Below are 5554 nucleotides of genomic sequence, written 5' to 3'. Positions count from 1 at the left end.
CGTCCCGGGGCCGGAGCGCCCTCTTCCTCCCCCGTGCGCGGGGGTGGCCGTGGACGGAGGGAGCGATCTAGGAAAATGTCTCTGGGATCTTAGGCTTTTATAATATTTTTTTCCATGTTGCCAGCATCACTGTCATCATCTTGAGTCTCACATTGGAGTGCTTTGTTTGTTTTCACACCTCAAATTTTGCATCCCGCGAACCCAGCGGCGCAGCTCTTTGTCTCATGGATATTATTAGTAGCGCTTGGGCAGAAAGAACCCCAAAGGAAACAAAGTTTAAAACTTGCAGAGAGGCTTGAGGGGTGAGTTGGTTTTGTGATGGGAAGAGGGCAGCTGTGCAAGGATAGTGGAGACATGTTCAGACTGAACGAAAACAACAAAAAAAAATCTACCTTTGCAATATTGGACAGCAAAAACATGACACATACAGTGTGCGTCCTGTAAAAAATGTCAAGTCGAGAGGAAAGAGACCTTGCTCAGCTCATAGGCGATTGAATGGTGCCAAGACGTTTTAAAAATGAACTCTTCGATTAGGGTGAAACTTTAAAGACAGATTATCAGATTATTTGAAGACATTCTAAACAGCGCAGTGGGGTTGAGAGAATATTAGCATGTAGGAGACCAAATATGCCGTGCACATTAAGGAATACGGCTTAACTTTTTAAAAAATTTACCAGTAGCTGCCTTACCCCCCCCCCCCCCAAAAAAAAAAAAAAAGGGGGGGAAAAAGAAGGTAATGAAAACAAACTCCTGGAAACAAAACAGAAGTTTCTTTGAAGTTGTGACAAGTATATTATCCTTTTTTTTTTGCTGTTTTAAAAGTATATTATCTAATGTAAAGTTAATGCAGCTAAGGTCTTTCCTAATATAACCTATGTACTTTGGAAATATGGCTGGTAGTTTAAATGGCTTAAAATGTTTGTTTTTCTTAAATTGACTGCATTTTTCCCTATTTCAAACATTAGACGTGTAATAATACCTTAGTTCAAAGTTTTAGCAAATTTTTCTAATTACTTTTTAATTACATATTACTGTTTTGTCTGGGTCTTATAATTAGGTAATACTTGCTTATAATTTTGATATAGTATCATCTTTTTCCCCACATAATTCTGCCTGTAACTTAATAGGAGACATTTACAGAAAGATAGTTGTAGGTGTACTGTAGGTACAGCCACATCACAAGTCAGTTTGAGTTTACTCAGTGAGAAAGAGCAAGGACCAAGTCACACGTACTCAAGGTGTGCTCAAGAAATCATTATCAGCGGTGGATTTTTTAAAAATGTTTTTATGGATTTTAGAGAGAGAGAGGAAGAGAGAAGGATGGGGTAGAGAAACATTGATGAGAAACATCAATCAGCTGCCTCCTGCACGCCCCCTCCTGGGGATGAAGCCCCCACCTGGAATCCAACTGGTGACTTGGTTCATGGGTCAGTGCTCAACCACTGGGCCACACTGCTGGGCACCAGCGGTGGATTTTTAATCCAACACATGGATCAAAGGGGAGATCCTCTCCCCAAGACCACCGTCCCCATTAACTCATTGATTATATACTGTAATACCTAAACTAAAATGTTGAATATTATTTCTTCGATTAAATTTCAAACTAGAATAAAGTAGATCTTTTCATGGCCTCTGCTGCTGTTCTGAAATACGAATCTGACAGCTTTTTACTTCTCCATTCTCATTTAACAATGTGTTTTATTTAACCCACTGTATCTAAAATACAGTATTATAATTTAGTTCTGGCCGGGGTTTCTAAGTGGTTAGAGCGTGGTTCGATTCCAGTCAAGGGCAAGTACCTGGGTTGATTGCAGGTTCGAAATGGGCCCAGTCTGGGCACATATGAGAGGGAACCAATCCATATGTCTCTCCCTCCTCCTCTCCCCCCCCCACTCTCTAAAAACCAATGGAAAAAATAGTCTTGGGTGAGGGTTAACAAAATAAATATATAAAATATATTATCATTCAACATATAATCAATATTTAAAAATTGATGTATTTTACTTTCTTTTTCATACTAATTTTTCTTTTTTTTAAATATATATTTTTTTATTTTAGAAGAAGGGAGAGGGATAGAAAGATAGAAGCATCAGTGAGAGATAAATATTGATAGGCTGCCTCTTGCACGCCTCCTACTGAAGTTTGAGCTCGCAACCCCAGCATGTACCCTGACCGGGAATCGAACTGTGACCTCCTGGTTCATGGGCCAGTGCTCAACCACTGAGCCACACAGGCTAAACCATACTAATTTTTCAACATCCAGTGTGTTACTTACATTGTGGAACATCCCATTTCAGACCAGCCATGTCTTACGTGCTCTAACAATAACTACATGTGGCTGCTGGCCACCATATTGGATAGTGCAGGCATAAGTGTATATATTTTGGATTTAATGAGATATATTTTAAAGTGTCCAACACAATACTTTAACAAAGAAATTGCTCCCAAATTCCAGTTGTTCTTTTATTAATAATAACTTTGTCACCTTTAAATTTTATCCTTAATATAAATGTAATATTATAGAAAATAAATTTGTGGTTGCATCTTTAATTTCTAGTGTAGACACGATGAGGCTAAAAAGCAATTAAGATAAAAACAAGGTTTTGTTGGTCCTAGCGAGCTGGTTTAGTGGGTAGAGCGTCAGCCTGCAGACCAAAGGGTCTCGGGTTCAATTCCAGTCAAGGGCACATACCTGGATTGCAGGCTCCTCCCCAGCCCAGGCCCTGGTCGGGGCTCAGGCAGGAGGCAAACAACCTATGTACTTCTCTCACATCGATGTTTCTCTCCGTCTTTCCCTCTCTCTTCCACTGTCCCTAAAAATCAATGGAAAAATAGCCTCAGGTGAGGATTAACACACACACACCCACAAAAGGTTTTGTTGGTGTTCTCTTAAAATACTTTTTCTTATTAAGGTCTAATGTTAAGGGGCAAAAGGATGAACATTAAACTTCAAGTCTAGTGCTAATGTATGGCCAAAAAGTGAAAGAGAGTTTTTCAATTGTTATTGTATAGAAGGTTTTGCTTTAAAAAAAAAAAAAAAAGTGAAACAGGCCAGTACTCCTTTAAATATTTACAAGTGCACAGATATATACATATATACACAATTGTTTTTCAAGCCAAGGGGGCTAACTGAACGTTACTATATAATTTATATGTTGTTTTTTTTAAGTTTGGATGAGATCACACAAGCAAGAGTGATAGGGATACAGAAAATGTTTCAAGTGGAATAACACTAGAATTCTGTTTGATTTCATAACTGCTTTTCTCATTCCTCCCAGGGTAAGCCCTGGTCCAGACTTGAAGTATCCTTGAACAAGGCATGTTATTCTTAGGATAAAGCCCAGGAATCCGCAAAGTGACCTTCCCAGGCATGCAGAGTGCGCTCTTGGCCTTCCTGCCTTTGCAGCCTTACCTCTTGCAACATTCCTCATCCCTTAGATGCCAGCACCCAGACCTTCTTTCAGTCTTTTCAGAGTCTGTCTCTGAGCTTTTCTTCTACTTGTGGAAATCTTCCGCCTTTTGCAGAGTTAATTCCTAGACTTCCCCCTCAGGGAAGCTTTCCTTCTCCTCCTCAACTGAATAACTCCTTCCCATCTTCCCCCTCTAGGTTAACTTCTTGCCTCACCCATCTCTCAACCACAGGTACTTCAGACTTCAGTGGCAACCTGTACTTCCCTCTTTCTGAGGCACTCATAAAGCTTAGTTATTTGTGTGGTGATTTATATACTGTTGATCATTAAACTCTGATGTGGGCAGCACAGCTACTGGTACATAGAAACAATCAAGAAAAATATGTTGGAAAAAACTAGTGTTCAGAGAGGAACATATTTTTATTGTCCTTTGGCCTCAGTTTCCCCAAACATTTTTTTTTTATAGATGGAGGAAATGATTCTTTAAAGTTCATTTTGCAGATGAGGTAGGTGATCTTCCTTCAGCTCTAACATTCTGTGAGAGTTCTTCTATCTAGTTAGGGCAACAGGATCAGAGGTAAAGTTTAATATGAACCATAAAAAATCCAGAGCACAAGCCAGCATTGTGGCTCAGTGGTTGAGCGTCAACCCATGCATCGAAAGGTCACTGGTTCTATTCCTGGTCAGGACACACGCTTGGGTTGGGGGCTCAATCCCTGATGAAGGGGTGTGCAGGAGGCAGCCAGTCGATGTTCTCTCTTATCAATGTTTCTACCTCACCCCTCCCTCTCTGTCTCTCAAAAAAAAAATCAATAAAAATATGTTTAAAAAAAATCAGGAGCACATCCGTGGCTGGTGTGGCTCTGTTGGAGCCTCATCCCGTACACCTAAAGCTTGCCGGTTTGATTCCTGATCAGGGCACATACCTAGGTTGTGGTTCAATCCCAGTCAGGGAGGCAACAGATCGATGTTTCTCTCTCTCTCTCCCTTCCCCTCTCTCTAAAGTCAGTAAAACATATCCTTGGGTGAGGTTTAAATAACTAAAAATCAGGAGCACAATATTAGTGGGAAATGACATGGGAAATACATAGAATATGTTTGTTAACTATTAATGAAATAGACCAGATTGGCTAAACCAGGAATTAATATAGAAGTGTGAGAGGAGGTAAGGCTTAAAAATGGGAAGTTACATGATAATAAGGTTGAAGACTTTGGACTTGATCTTCGAAGTCAAGGACCATTATCAAAATTATTATGGAAATAGTAACATGGTGATATGATATATGGCTTAGTGGCAATAGAACAGTCAGGAGGAATAGTTGTAAAATATTGTAATATTCTATCGTTTCTACATGAAGTGTAAAGGTTCTGAATTAGCATGGTGTTTTTAGTAACAGAATGGATGGAATTAATGTTGTAAAGAATGAATTAAAGTGAATGGGAGAAGAAGAGGGGAAGGTCGGAAGTAACTGACATTTTGAAAATGAGTGAATAGAATTATGGCGGAATAGCTAGGGAAGATTATTTGAAGCTTTGGAGATAGTAATTATCCACATAGATCCACCTAATAAATAATTAGTATATTTGAGTAAAGCCTGAAACATCATTTATGTATGAATATAAAAGACTCAGGATGAGCTGTGTAGTTCAGATTTGTAGAGTGCATGAAATCTATTGTGTAGAGTCTAGAGATAGAAATGAATGAATATGGCCAGAAATAGAAATTAGAAATGAATATAGCCCAGGATAGAACTTGAAAGTTGTAAGCTATATGGAGACTTCATACTTCGCCATAGGCTAGAAGGCAGGGGGTGTTTTAAGATTGGGAAAACGGCTGGAAAAGGGTGGTTGCTTTGCACTACCGAAAGTGAGTAAGTTTCTATTTTTTTTATTATTAATATTTCTATATCATATAAGTGATTACTTTCAAATGACACAAGTGATTTCACTTTTGCTCTTCAAAATAAGAAGCCATATAAAAACCTACCGTATTTGCCGGCGTATAAGACGATTTTTTGGCCCTGAAAAATATGCCTCCAAGTGGGGGGTCGTCTTATACGCCAGGTACACTTCAGATAGACTGCCCATAGTGCTTGCCCCGTGCCATAGTGGCCTCCCGATGCCCGCCCACTTCATTCCACATA

At 39.4% G+C, this 5554-nt stretch overlaps 1 protein-coding gene across 1 annotated transcript in view; it reads left to right on the top strand.

Annotated features, from left to right (window-relative positions):
* Positions 1–5554, top strand: part of RAP2A (RAP2A, member of RAS oncogene family) — a 29147-nt gene that overhangs the window by 454 nt on the left and 23139 nt on the right. The gene's annotated exons all lie outside the window — the stretch shown is intronic.

This window comes from Myotis davidii, unplaced genomic scaffold (assembly GCF_000327345.1).
Source record: "Myotis davidii unplaced genomic scaffold, ASM32734v1 scaffold133, whole genome shotgun sequence".
NCBI classification, from domain to species: Eukaryota; Metazoa; Chordata; class Mammalia; order Chiroptera; family Vespertilionidae; genus Myotis; species Myotis davidii.
Note: the sequence above shows the minus strand (reverse complement) of the source record. Positions and strands in the feature narration are given on the sequence as shown.